This window comes from Maniola jurtina, chromosome 6 (genome assembly GCF_905333055.1).
Source record: "Maniola jurtina chromosome 6, ilManJurt1.1, whole genome shotgun sequence".
Lineage (NCBI taxonomy): Eukaryota > Metazoa > Arthropoda > Insecta > Lepidoptera > Nymphalidae > Maniola > Maniola jurtina.
Genome location: NC_060034.1, coordinates 7741901 through 7757634, shown reverse-complemented (window position 1 = coordinate 7757634; position 15734 = coordinate 7741901). Strand labels below are relative to the sequence as shown.

General features: G+C 34.4%; 1 protein-coding gene across 1 annotated transcript in view; it reads left to right on the top strand.

Moving 5' to 3' along the window:
- Window positions 1–15734, top strand: part of LOC123866071 (slit homolog 3 protein-like) — a 41859-nt gene that overhangs the window by 14358 nt on the left and 11767 nt on the right. The window lies entirely within an intron of this gene.

The following is a 15734-nucleotide window of genomic DNA, read 5'->3' as shown; positions in this document are numbered from 1 at the left end:
AAGTTAGAGATTTATCGATCTAGATTCTAGTATTTGGTAGTAAGTGATTGCGGCGGCGACGACGTCTGGTAACATTGGTTTGTTCACACAACCTTTAGTTTTACCCATATTCACAATTTATTCCCTCCAAACACCATTGAGCGACAATCCACTTTCATTATAGTCTGGTATACGATGCCCGCGACTTCGTCCGTGTCGGTTAAGCCAGAACGTGGATTTAGATATAGAAATTTCTCTCTTGTATTCTGAAAAAAAAAATAGCCTAGGTAGAAAAAATCACGTTTTTTTTGTTGTTTCATTGCGGCATGATTGAAGGGCAAACTAACAAACCAACAAATAAAATCACTTTCATATTTATAATGATACTGGATTGGATCAGGCTTGAATGAAAAGTTGGCGAAAAATCTGCTAAGATGAGTTCAGACTGCCTTTCAGCAAGGGTGCGTGCGGAGATTCCATTTTGTAGGTATCAGGTAACATTTAGAGCATAGGAGTCTAGAGACGTGTCACGCGATCAGAATACGAACTAAGCGACTGGTCATTAGTAATGCGAGGTGTAGCGATATCCGCCGTGAACTATGTTCGCAACTCGGGCAATATGATTACTCTTTTCAGAACAAAACTGCTTTTATTCGATTTAGTTTTAATAGGTTGACTCGCCTCGGCTTCGCAGTTCGCAGGGATTTATAAATAGTATAGAGACTCTTATCGAAATTCTCTTTTTTAGGTTCCGTAGTACAAGAAGGAATCCTTAGGAATTTATTCATCCAGTCGGTCTGTCCGAAAAACATATTTTTAATTCTTGCATTAAAAACATATTTTAAATTAAAAAAAAAACCTCTTTTCCATTTAAAAGTGAGTAGGTAGGTAGACAACAATCTAAACTTTTTCTTCGAACCGAGCTTTTAAAAATTGAATACAGTTTTGCTCAACATTAAATCCGATATGGAGAAAAATCTGCTGACGTAATTCCAGGAAGTCCACCTTTCAGTGAGCGTACGTGCGGAGCTTTTATTTTGTACGAGGTATTGTTACAAGGACATAGAGCTTACAGCGCTGAGACGGGAATACAAATTAAGCGACGAAAGGGACGGATGGCCATCAGGAATGCGAGGCGATATCCAACGTGAATTATATCAGCACCTCGACTAACATTATTAGCCTCTTCGTACAACCAGACTCCTTTTATTCAATTTTACTCTTATTATATTCTTAGTTCGTACATAGGTACTTTGTGGTTTCTTCTCGTGAACTGGGGCGTGAAAAAGGTTTAATTTTTAAATTAAGTATACCGCAACAGCGTTAAACCCACTCCTACAGCTTAGAGTTCTAAGATGCAATGCATACAAGACGACAGAAGAAGACAGAGCCGAGGGTGGTGTCTTTCTTGATAACAATTTTCACTAAAACATGTTTCTTGCGGGAAATTCTCACCTGTATCCTCATTTCGAATCAGTGATAGAGTCACACACATAGCAGAGACACTAGTTGTACTACCTGAAATAATTTTTAATTTGGTTTTATATGCTTTAACTCGTCGCTGCTTTAGGTATTTATTTCAGCATCCTTTCTTCTTGCTCATGGCGTTATTCCATCTGTCACCTTTTTTTTGTTTTTAGTAGGTACTTAAGGTAGGTATACAAATTTGATCCTAATTTGTACCTAGCAAAGTAAAACAGTAGGGTAAAACTTATTTAATGTTTAGCTTGTCATAAAGAAGAGCTTTTTGATATAGAAATTCAAACAGAACAGTATTACCATTTTTGCTATGACTTGGAAAGTTCGTGAAAGTTATAAAATTCTAATTAATAATCACGACAGTGAGCGGTCACACTGATCAGGAATTTGGTTTTTAAAATGCAAAAGTAACAATTTTTGTTATAAAATTACTGACAGATTTCATTATCAGATTTTTTTTTGTATTTTCCTTTTTAGAAAATAATAAAATACTAGATGATGTCCGGGACTTCGATCGCGTGGATTTAGGTTTTTAATGGAAGGAACTCTTTGCTTTTAAGAGATAAAAGTAGCCTATGTCACTCTACATGTTTTTACGTAGGTATATCCATGCAAAAAATCATGTCGATCAGTTGCTCCGGTGCGGCGTGATTGAAATACAAACCAACAAGCAAACACATTTCCTTTGTAATATGGATGAGTGATGAAAAAAAAGATCGCTAATGGTTTCACAAAAAAAAAATTAGGTGTTTCATCTCTAGGAATTACGCTTCGTTAGGTTCTAGAATATTAAACACACACAATTAAAATTAAGTTCTGTCTTATTTTGACAGAAATTGTATACGATCTAGTTCGATCTTCTAAATAATATAAAACGAGAAACTGATATATTGATGTTTGCAAGTAGGTTTTGTCTATACTGTAGACCCTCACCAAAAAACGATGTTGAGAAATTCCAAGGGATCTTTGAAAAACCTAATTTTATACGCAGACGAAGACTTTAATAAAGTAATAGTTTAAGTGTAGGAAGTCTATTCTTTCAGCAAGTCTTGGACATTGTTACTAGAATAGAGCTTGGAACGGCAAGTGCAGAATGCTAATCAGGGGAAGTCGCAGTCGGACGGCGGTCATTCGTAATGCGAGGAGCGGCGATATTTGCTAGGAATTATTTAAGCGCCGCGGGTAACATTATTAGATGTCTTAAAGAACTAAGCTCCGTTCGTTCGTGTCACTGTAGTTTCACTGGGTTTTCTACTATAATATTTATTTTAAGATCTTTTTGCAGGCAGGTTGCTGTCACACGTTCGCATAGTCTTTGTCCGATTGACCGCCTATCCCATGAATGTGTTTTCAACATTGATATTATTAAGTTTTATTAAAAATGCACCGGGGGTTAATAAATGACATATTTTCGTAGGATTGGCGTCAACGCTTAGGTATGTATGTCACGTTAGTTTTCTCGAAAAGTTACTGGTCTTAAAATGCCTGCTGTATGAGCATATACCTAGGTATTGTGTACTACACCGGTACCACTACATCAGCATGTGAAGTAGTGTTGAGAATAGAATTAAAAACGTAAAACGTTAGTATGGTGTTATCTGTGAAATACCTGAGTTTCTTTAGAATTAAGGAATAGCTTTTTTTTAACTGTCGATGAATCCAGATTTTCTCAGTTACTATTAAAGTGATATTGAATTTGTGACATACAATACTAGCATGTATTTTTAATAATATACTTAGCAGCCATGTCTGGTGTCATGTTAATATTACATTATTGTACCTATTGTTCTTATTAATGCTTTACACAAGTTCTCTTCAAAAATGATAAATTGTACGGACTTTTTCAATAAAAGAATAAAGTTGGAAAACCTCTTTAAAACTTTCCGAGGTGAAATAATAAGACTATAACAGACTCGAGTTTAATGTAGAACCATATAACCTAGTCTAAGATTTTCAAGTATGTTAAAAATGAATAAAAAATCTTTTTTCCGTGAACCGTTTCAGTTTTAATTCAAAGGCACTTTGACGCGTCTTTTCTATGTTAAGTTTCAGCTTGGAAGATTCTCGGTGAGTTCTGCGGTGTAATAAAATTAGAGAATGTTCTACTTAAAGGCTTTTCTGTGACCGTATTATAATAATTGGAAGGTCCTCATGCGAAACAAGGGAGGATTAGTCAGCACGGTGCACGTTAACACAGCGAACTTTATAGGCACATACGCGTATAATAATAAATTGTAATGATACAACTTCTGTCCGTATAAGCGCGTACGTTTCTAAGAGTTATTATCTCAACTATAATAATATGTGCCATGTATAAAGTAACATGCAACCAAATGTGCGGTCGCTGTATGTTAGTTATTCTTGAGTGTTTACTTTGTTCACTCATGGGTTCACTGGGTTTAGTTACTTACATAATTTGAATGAACGTACTAAACCTAAAATTACCTAATTTTAGATAGGTATACGAGTTAAATGATTCTTAAAAGAATATTACCAGATTAACAGAGAAATCTAATGTAGGTAAATGGCACAATATTGTTAAAATGTTACCTTCTATTTTCATAATAAATAAATCTATGGGTATTATTACATTGCACGTGCACACAATGAGTTTCACCAGTAAGTTGTTATCTTAGAAATCTTATGTGTTCTTTAACAACCTATGAAAATGATTACCCATCAAATTCGGGCTTCAGAGTACCTATGCATTCTATGCATGTAGATAGATACCCCAACCGAAATGCATTTTCCTATTGATCAAAGAAAAACGAGTACATGCATCCACTTCTTTTTGATTCAGTTTAGTTGTACCAAGTACCTATACTTTTCATGCACACATCGAATATTAATTAAAATAAAATTTTAACAATAGCGTGTATGTAGGTGCGATAAGTTTTATAAACCACTTTTATTTTATTTTATTTCCCTTTCTTACATAATAAGTAATACAATTAATGGTCATGTTTTATAATGGCTAAGAGCGCTAAACCTAAGTATATTCGGAGAAATCTATATCTACCACTAATCTAATATTCAAGGTATATTAAAAGCTTTCCTATGGAAAGGCAAATACTTTCAGAAGAGTAAACTTTTTTACCCAAATGCAGTCTAAACTGTGAGCAGCGAAGATACTCGCCGATGCCAAGTCTTCGAATAGGTACTTTTGATATTATTCCGAACTAACCTAATATAAAGATTGCACGTGTTTGCCGAAGTTGAAATAAAGACATTTTGTTATTATATTTGCCGTTTTAAGTAACTGGGGCTGTTGAGTTTGATAAATGAAATTTAATACCAACTGGGGTAAAAAATTTGTTGACTGACGAAAAAACATTTAGTAGTTGTTATAAGTTTGACGTGTGTATCTGTGTAAATGTGTATCTGTGTATCTGTCTGTGGCATAGTAGCTCCTAAACTAATGAACCGGATTTAATTAAGTTTTTTTAGTTTGAAAGGTGGCTTGATCGAGAGTGTTCTTAGCTATAATCCAAGGAAATCAGTTCAGCCGTTTTAAAGTTATTAGCTCTTTTCTATTTAGTGTAACCTTCACTTGTCAGGGGTGTTATAAATTTTTAATTTACACTTGTTTTTCCGCCAGAGCAAACTGGTGATTGTATTGTTCAAATATAGGTACATATCTACCTGTACCTACCTACAATTTGGAAGAAGCTTTGTGAAAACCTTATAGCCAAGAAGTGTTCCGGTACGTTGTTGGTTGCCGTATAAAGCCTATTAGGGTTATGAATCTGTACGTCTTCCGTGCTACTGAATTTTTTAGTATAATACACTGTTTTATATTCCATTTTTTATACATACTAAGATGAGTTTGTAGTCAAGTTATGAGGTGGAATTAAGTGCAGTGATACTATAAAAATATAGGTATTTATAGATTAAAAATATTTTATGAACTTACTCGAAGATATAAATTGTTTAAGGAAAGAAAAGCCATAAAAAAATTTGATTCCATTGATAAAGAACGACAATCAAAATAACTAGATAATATTATTTATTTATCAAAAAGTTTGATTAAATTTTACAATTAAAGCGCAGTGTAGGATGACCTCCAGCCCGCTGAAATGATGACGAAGAAGGTGGCAAGAAGTGGGTGGATTAGGAAGGTGGAGGTTTATCAGCGCACTTTTGGAAGGGCCTTCAGCAGTGGTCGCATACAGTTTGATGGGTTGGATTGGACCGCTAGGATAGCGGTGCCATATAGTACTTAGCAGCCTTCATCACATGATGGCATCGCTTAAGACAGCATTTTTGAGACAGCGGCGGCGAACAAGTCGGATCACACCAGCTTGTTTGAATGGGCATTTCAGTTATATCTAAATCTCGGGTGGTTATTCTAAGACGACATCGTTTTACGCGATGTACAGGTACATCCGATGTAAGTCTAGTTTGTTCAGCTTCTTGTAATAATAACATACAAGTGTAAATTAAAAATTTATAACACCCCCGACAAGTGAAGGTTACAGTAACTAGAAAAAAGCAGATAACTTTCAAACCGCTGAACCGATTTTCTTGGATGATAGCTAAGAACACTCTCGATCAAGCCACTTTTCAAATAAAAAAAACTAAATAAAAAAAATTTTCAAAAGAAAAATAAAACCGACTTCAAAAACCAAAAACACTAAAAAGTAGAAAATAATTTTTGTTTAGCTACACATGTAATGTACCTAGGTATGAAGTCGAGCGAGCATATTAAAACAAAATTAGAAATCCAAGAGTGAAGCTCGCCCGACTTCATACCTAGGTACATTACATGTGTAGCTAAACAAAAATTATTTTCTACTTTTTAGTGTTTTTAGTTTTTGAAGTCGGTTTTATTTTTCTTTTGAAAATTTTTTATTTCACAATTTTTAGTGGCCCCACTGTACTATAATATGCTATGCCCAGTTAAAACCCTACTGTTTACTAAGCTATTACAGTGATCGCGAGCAATTTGCTCTTATCCATTGAGGAGTTCTGTTCTCCATTTCCGAAGATATTCATCAGATCTTCACCAAATTTATATGGGACCACCTGCACAGTATACCCTTTCAAACAAAAAAAAAAATCCAAATCGGTCCAGGGGTCTTTGAGTAATCGGGGAACATACATAAAAAAAAAAAATAATAAAAAAAAAAAGATCCCGACGAATTGAGAACCTCCTCCTTTTTTGGAAGTCGGTTAAAAATCGGTTCATTCGTTTAGGTGCTACGATGCCACAGACAGATACACAGATACACAGATACACACGTCAGACTTATAACACCTCTCTTTTTGGGTTGGGGGTTAAAAATGCAAAGAGTGAATATGTAATAAGATATAGGTTGTCAGGCAGGTAATCTTACGGGTGTCGTGTATAAGATTACGCGTGTCACCGAATACCACCTCGTTTATCTTGGAGGACCTACCTAAGAGGCAAAAATTTATTATAAGCAAGAAACGTGAAACGATGCGTTTTGGGTAAGAAAACATGAATATTAAAATTAAAAATTATGTTAATAGTAGGGGCACATGAGTAGATAATTGTAGGGGTACCTAACACCTTAAAAATAAGCCAAAAATTCTAATTCTTTTAGTATACCTACACTATACAGTATACACCTCCGAATTCAGCAGTAGACAGTTAGACACTAGGTAAGTAGGTATAACTTATAGCTGTGCAGTGATCATTTATTTGATACAGTCAGCAACAAAGTTAAGTTTGCACCCGCCATAGGTAGGTACAAGCGACAGTATGGACTGCATAATATTTAATTATAAGTTGATATTATATTAAGGTACCTGTCGATCAATTCCTGGAACATATTGGTGAAAGACGTCTAATTTATTATATGTAATAATATAAGGTATGCCTCTGAAAATATCATCTAATTTTTGTATCAAGGACAAAATAATTTCCTGAATGTTTCTGTTAAATAACTAAATATGTATTTAAATTTTAAACTCATCTTCCCTAAGCACCTAATTGGAATTAATTAACGTTTCGTGATCTTTTTTTAAAGAATTATTAAAACTGTTGACCGAGTCAAAACTTCAGTAATGTTTGAAGTTGGTAGGTAGTATATACCTACCTACCTACTTTAAAATGTATTTTTTAACAACTTAACTTTATAGGTCACATTTCGACTAATATTTTAAAATAATATCCAAAGTCTGTTTGTTTCTAGCTTTTTAATTAATTAAGCGATTTCGATCAAAGGCAAAAAGTTTAGACCTTAGATCTGGAGAAGGACATAGGGTAGGTAGGTAGAACTTACTCTGTATTTCGAGCAAATAAAGGATTTTAATATTTACGCTTTTAACGAGAACGAAGTCGAAAAGCCAGTAATACATAAATAATTAAATATTTTGTAAAAGTCTTGTATTTATGTTCACACGAGTTTTTCCCTTTACCCCAAGTAGCAATAAATTAGGGGCTCTAAAGCTTTTAAACCTGAGCTTTCATGACAAGAAAGAGGGTAGGTAGTAGGTACCCATGCGTTTCATCACAATGATGCTTTAGGACGGTCGTCTTAGAGAGAAATGGAAGATAACCTTTATAATATAAAGATAAGGATTAAATCTGTATTTAGCTTCGGGACGCTTAGCTCATTTTACCCGACTTCTATAAGCTATATTTTATTTCAAGTTTTTTGTATCATTTTATTCAGCATGTGGTATAGAATACCAGTAGGTACCTAACAATATTTTCTCTCTCTCTCTCTCTCTTGACATTGACATGCCATGAGATTAACAATATCAGCTGACTTCTGCAAGTTTTATTGCTTGTAGATACTTGGCTTTATGTCGTTGGCGCACATATTTTGACATTTAAGTATAGAGTGATACAAAAAATTGATTTTAGGTTTTAAGTAATGCTCCATTTTACCAATTTCAATAACATTCGGTACAGAGATATCTATGGATGAACATAAGTTACTTTTTGTCCTGGAAAAACAAAGGATCTCACGGGATTTTTTTTAAACCTAAATTCATGCGAATGAAGTCGCTTGCATTGTCTATTTGGCACAGAAATAGCTTACATCTTGGAGACATAGGATATTTATTTCCCGGAAAATCGAGGCGATTTAAAAAAAACGAAATCCGCGCTAAGTTGCAGGCATCACCTAGGTGTCTATTTGGAAAATCATAGTTACCTACTCTGTACAAAATAATTAATTTCATGGTTTGGATGGCTTAAAGAGATTAAGGTCAAGCAGATTATAACTTCCTTCCAAACTCATTCTTCTTGTACATAGTATTGTAAGAGTTAATGTTAGTATACTCAACCATAAAACCACAATGTTATAATGCTCCGGACAATTTAAACTTTTTAAAATAATATTAAAGCAACTGGTTTCCTGTCCCCCGACACCACAGGATATTATTATGTTCCGCTCCCGGAAAATTGAAGATGAGAGACAATGTTGTTCCCCTTTGTCTATTGTTTACTCTGAAGCAGCAACACTGAGCTGTTGTAAGAGAAATTGTGACGAGCATAGTTATTAAAATGTTTTTTATATCTTCAATAAAATACCTACGTACGATATTTTACTTGTCTTGTAAATCCCGTTGCAAACATTTTCAGGATTGTAGAAAAAAATCTTTTTACATCATCATCATCATCATCAGAAATTCTTTCTCATCTATTATAGGCAAAACAAATTGTTCATGCACAAGTGTTAAATCTCACTGCAAACTAATTTCAGAGAAGGTCTACGGTCTACTAGGGAAACTAGAGTTATAAATTACAAAGCGGTTTAATAAACAATTCGACGAAACTTAGTTAAGTTTCCAAATCTCACACTATCCCGAATACTCGTATTATATTATTATACTCTGTTAAGCTTATAATACAAAATACCTAGGTACAGAATAATAATTTAAGCTATGCCTACACCTGCGCGTAATGAACGCGGGATGCGGAAGCGTCCACGACGCGACTGTTGTAGCCCGGCTTCGTAGTCACTTTAGTCACGCAGGTTTGGATGATACTTTAGAGTACCTACCTATAACAGAATTTTAAGAAGTTTATTCTCTTGTATCCGTCTATTTATGATAAAATTATTGTCATAGTTAAATAAATATTTTAAGAACTTACATTTTATACTCATATCATATTATTAGATTGCTGATTAATTATAATACTATGATCCGTGTTAGTTAAAAAGTCATAGCAATTAATTAATAATGATTTTATTCTGGCACTGTATTTCACACGCTATAGGTATACTAAAGGCGAAAGTGTGTCTGTCTGTTTGCTGGCTTTTCATGGCCCATCCATTTAACCGAGTTTGTTGATAGGTATAGAAATAGGCTACTGTTTTATTCCGCTAAATCAAAAAGTTGCCTCGGTATTTTCAAAAAATTAAATCCACGCGAAGTCCCGGGCATCATTTAGTATTTTATAAATAGCACGTTGAAATTCGTGAATATGCTAAATCAATCATTCAAATTATTTCCACTCAGAGTTTAATTTGGAACAAAATAGACTCAAGCGGCAGTAGAATAAACAGCGGCCTGCCAGAGCGTGAAATTTATATGTATTGTGCCTATATACATACGTATGTTCCTACGTGGTTCGTAAATGTTGAAGTAGCTAAGCGATCTAATTTCAAAATGTGGTAAAACAATTCATATGTAAAAGAATCTACTACTGTCTACTGAAATCGTTGGGTAAAGCATATAAATTACTTAGTAGCTACCTATCTATGATTGCATCACGAATTTTCAATTGCCTTTTAAATGATGAACACTGACCTATTGTCAGTGGATTGAGGTTGTTAAAAATCCCGTGGGAACTTTTAATTTTCCAGGACAAAAAGTACCCTGTCCGTAGTAGCCCGTCCCCGGAATGTAAGACTCAGGCTTTCTGTAGGGCGAGAGTTGTTTACAAGGTTAGTTCAAATGTTTACCTCTCTTATGATTGATCGCACACAGCGGAAACCAATTAAAGTTACCCGCTTCTCTATGGATGCCGTATAATTAATTGATTGAATTGCTATGATTAATTGGACAACCACCGTTAGATCGGTATGACAAATTGATAGAGGAGGGGGGTTAATTGGGCCGTCAGATAAACAGTAGGTGTTTTATGTAAATGATAAAGACTTAAGGCCATGTCAATAATTTTTTTTAGAAATATGTATGAGTATGACTAGCTTATGCCCGCGATTTCGTCCGCGTGGACTACACAAATTTCAACCCCCTATTTTACCCTTTTACTGGTTGAATTTCCAAGAATCCTTTCTTAGCGGAGGCCTACATCATAATAGCTATCTGCATGCCAAATTTCAGCCCGATCCGTCCAGTGGTTTGTGCAAGATTTTGTGTGTTCTACCGGAGCGCCTAAACTACTGGGCCGATTTTAATGAATGAGGTTTCAATCAATTCATTATGGTGACATAGGCTGCATTTTATACGAAAAAAAATGACCTAATGGATGTTATTCAATTCACAGACAGAATTTACATAAAACTTCACCTTGTATCAGTTTTCCATGAATAATGGTAAGTACCTATATCTATTTGATTTCAGTCTGTATTTATAACGCAAAGTTATTATTGTAAAAGTACTTAATTGAGTTATTTTAAAAGAAAGATTTTATTTTTTATTCCAATTTATATCAAGAACAAAGAAAACATAATTATTATGAGTAGAATGTAAAGCTTCATTCACACCGATGAAATATGGGTCGTGTGTTGAACATTGCATGCGGCTAAAATATTTCCACCGCCATTTTAAATCTTTTTCCTTGTAAAGATGTACCTACATACTGGCGAAAATAATGTGCTTTCAACATACAAAATCATTTTTGCCGAACACGATGAAAAACGAAATTTTTATCAGTATGGACATGGATTTATGGGAATTCGATTGTCTACGCATAGAGCAAACCTATCTCAATAAAAGTTCGACATTCGTTGTTTATTTTTGTTTCGGAACAGTTTATTACTATATATTAATAAGTAGGTATTTAATCTGAGATAATCATGAGATAAGTCATTGGTAAGATTATGAATAGGTTTTATCCAATTGTACATAGGTTGAATTTGCAGAGCGGGTAACATTTTATAGTAACTTAAGAACAAACGGAGCTTTAGGGGGAATGTGCTCGCGGAAGGCAAGATACGGTGCGATCAAGACTCCGTTTTCAATTTCCCCTTTGGTATAATTGAAATAGTATTATATAAAACGTATTCTATGACTCGGAAGTAAGAGATGCTTTATCTTGGACTATATAAAACTTTCTTCCGGAATGAACGGGTTATTTATATTCTTTGCTCTTTCCTACTCTCATTTTTATCCGTGTAAGCTACGGAAACTAAGTATAAATCATTTTTAATGCATGAATATTATATTATCAAAATATTGATCAATTTCGTATTATAGGCGATACTAAATTTCTGAAATTAATATTCATGCCTTTACTTTGTTGGCAGGTTATACCAGTGATTACAAATGAATAAAAGTAAAAAAATTCTAGAAAAGGGTTGTAAACAAACTATCCTTTTTACCAATATTTACAGATATTATTAACCTGGGTATTAGGTATAAAAAATGTTTTCATATACTTTCAAACTATTTACTATTACACGTATACACGTCCATATTTGGACGGCACGGAATTTCTTATCGGTCAAGTAGATTCGGAGGAAGTTGGCTGTGACAGCCGGCCTTGTAATTACTTATCTTTGGGCCAGACGAGTGAAAGATCACTCGTAAGTGTACTTATAAGAATAAGGTTTCTTTTTTTTATCCGACCGCACAGGACCCTAAAAAGAGAAAAGTAGGCACCTAATTGTAATTAGTGAATTTCTAAACATGTACTTAAAAAGAACATGTTCATATTATTACGATACTTACTTAGGTACAATGTAGTTAAAATTTCGAGACAGCAAGAGAGCTTACTGAACTTAGCAAAGTTTACTTGAACGCGGTGACCCGCTTTTGTAATTTAGAGTTCTAGTATAACGAACAAAAATAAGGTAAGCTGAATCCATACTAATACTATTATTTAAATGCAAAAATATGTGCCTGCCTGTCAGACACCTTTTCACTGCCTATTCGATTAACCAATTTTGGTGAAATTTGGTGCTGAAATAGTTTGCATCTTGGAGACGGAGATAGGTTACTTTTATTTCGGAATATCAAAGCTTTCATGGGATTTACGTAACAAAAATTGTATTCCTCGCAGACGAATTCATGAGAATAACCCAGTGGAATGCATAGTATTAGGCAAATTATGTTAAAAAATGCTTCAGTCTATATGCCGGTTATTATTGATTTTCCTAATAAATATAGATATACCATCGACCTATGACTTTTAGCCAATTAGTTTCATCAGATTCTGTTTGAATATCTGAATGCTTCATAATAATACATGCTTCTTATCAATGTGTTATATATGAATATATAATTTACTGTTGTAACTATGACGTCACACGGGTCACAGCTGAAAATCAGTGTCCTTCATTTTAAATGCGCGTTGACGTATGTGATGCAAGACATTATGCCGAGCTGTACACCCATTACACCCATTTAGGGTGGTATCAGACATGATACATTTTTTTTCTTTCTTTTTTTTCACATAAGTGCCGAATGTACCTATAAATAACCGGGACTGGTTCAATTGTGGCAGCCTTTTCATATTTCGATTTAAGCAGATATCATACCAACATATTATCGAGCAAACATATTTGTATTAATGGAATGTTAAAATTTAAATTTATCCAATGTATGTAATAAGTATATAGTAACTACGCGTAAATAAAGCTATCTTTATCAACTGTTTTTTTACTGAATTTTTTTTGGTCACACTTTAAAATGCATTCCAGATGCATGTAGATACGCTTATAGACGTGTGGTATCTACACGCATGCATGCATGCATGCATGGCGCATTGACAGACAATTTGCAGTGCGACGAACTTCGTACAGTTCATCGCACGTGAGTGTTCACTGTGGTGTAAGCATATTGCCATGCAGATGTCATCGTGCGGCACTGGTCAGTGTCACTACCATTTCCCTTTGTCCGTGCGTTCAGGAGCGGTAGTGCGGTTGGTGATAGCGCCACGACGCACCGACATGTGGTCACCGCGTTCCGAATATATTTCATGCAAATCTACAAATCTATAGAAACCAGTAGGTACTATCTATGGTGGCCTTTGGAATAAAATATTTGTCTAACGTACGTATATTATTATGAGGAAACACTGCGGAGTTGCAAAGTTGCACTTAGCGCCGGGTGTCCAATGTCAACAGACATTTTATAGGGCGACTAATGAAAGCCGGAGGATGTAGGTACAAAAACATTGGCTACATAAAGTATTCACGATTCACAGAGGTTGCCTTTGCTCTTAGGTACATCATGAATATGAGCGTAGATAATGAATAAGGGCGTATTTGAGTGTGAGACCGCACATTTTTTATTTATATTTATAACATAATATCAGATGTTTAAGTCTAAATGGCAAGTATGGCTACCAGCTAAACGGTAGGTCCCTACGGTCAACCTATGCGAGCGGTGCAAGGAGTATGTTTTCAGGGAAGACTGCTGCATGCACTTATTCATATTTATTCGATTTCAGATGTTAACGATATACTATCAACTTATCAAGTAAAGATAATTTTACAAACATTTTTAGAAGGTTTCGTATTGTGTGACAGAAAAATATCAAACTTAATGCAGCATTATTTTAATTATATTCAACTACGACTCGTATTAGTTTTTAGTTAATAAAATATTCAAATGCACATTTTAAAACGATTCTTTCTTTATCCAAAGAATGTGTAAAATTAGATACTGTAAAGCCCTTATTCTGGAGCTTTTCTTGGAGCGGCAAAGAGGATTCACATAGGAACATCCATGCTCTTTCATTGCATTGTACCTATTCCTTCCTCATTGCTGAGCGTTGCCTTTTTCCATTATTCATATAATGGTAGGCGTTTTCTTGGGATATTAATATGTATGTATTTTTTTTTCCTGTTATTATCTGCAATCAGTCGGGGGACTATAAGCAGATTAATATTAATATGTGGCTTCCAAGATTCTTCCGCACCTATCTATCTACACTTGCATGTGTTTTGAATATCAGGAAATATAGGAACGGTAAAATATAATGAAGACGGTTATCATAAAACTAATAAGTAAAGTGCTTTTGTTGATAAAAAAATTTGGAAATCAATCCTTTCATTCTTTGAAAGAAAGTCTAATTTTACAGTTTTGTGTTCACGATCAGGATTCAAAACTTAAAAATAAGAATTTTAACTAAATCTTTTATTTTGTAAGCCTACCCTATTCTTCTGTTTCCTATTCTAGTTTCTAAGCATAGCGCTGGAAGGCGATTACGGTGAAACGGCATGATACAGTGTAACGACCAATCGCAATCATCTCTAATTGGCTATCACTCTTTTGTCAAAATCCACTGTCGTAGTAAGAATATCATGAATTCTGCGAATCACAGCAATTGTAGTTAGCCATGATTAATGCAGCTTTTTTGTAAACGACCAGCAGGTAGACAATACATATTTTATAAAATCTGTGGATAGGAGATATATTGTATGGCTTCTTTCGAGCACAGTAAAGATGAGAAAAAGAAAGGCTTTGTATGTAGTGCAATGCGAAACGAAAAATTCACACAAATAACAAATTTTACGAGATTCTGGCGTCTTTGTAGAGATTACGAACGAGGATTAAAGAATGGAACAAGCACAAAAGGTTCAAAGAGGGTAAAGTGCATCCGAGGTCTGACAGCCGACGAACTTACAAAGAAAGCAAGATAAAATTAGATGGCATGCTCGGAAAATAACATTCATTATATAATATTTAGTACTCGCAAAAAAATTAAGGTTGAGCCAATGCAAGTACCAACATTTACTGATAAAAAATTACACATTGTTTATACACAGCTTGCATATATCATATTATATCTAAGTATTAACCTATGCCACCTAATATTATAAAGATGTTAACGTGTGTGTCTTGAGTAAACCTTGTTGAATAACTTTGGCATCGTTTAATATTGGTTTATTTATTTCTACTAATGGTACTATGTATAAATGGAACCTAAAATAAAACTACAAAGTATCTACTGATTAAAACACTGTAATAACTCAATTTTACTCTATCACACTTTTGTTTCTACTACCTACTCTAGGTAGGTAGGTACTTTTACGTCATCTACGCCATCTTTCTTCTCTGTTAAAAACAATATTCTCCCTTCTCAAGTCTCACCCCACATCCACTCTAGCTAGTCCATCTGAGTCCATCTCTTCCCATCGCCACTGAATAAAAAAAAATCATAT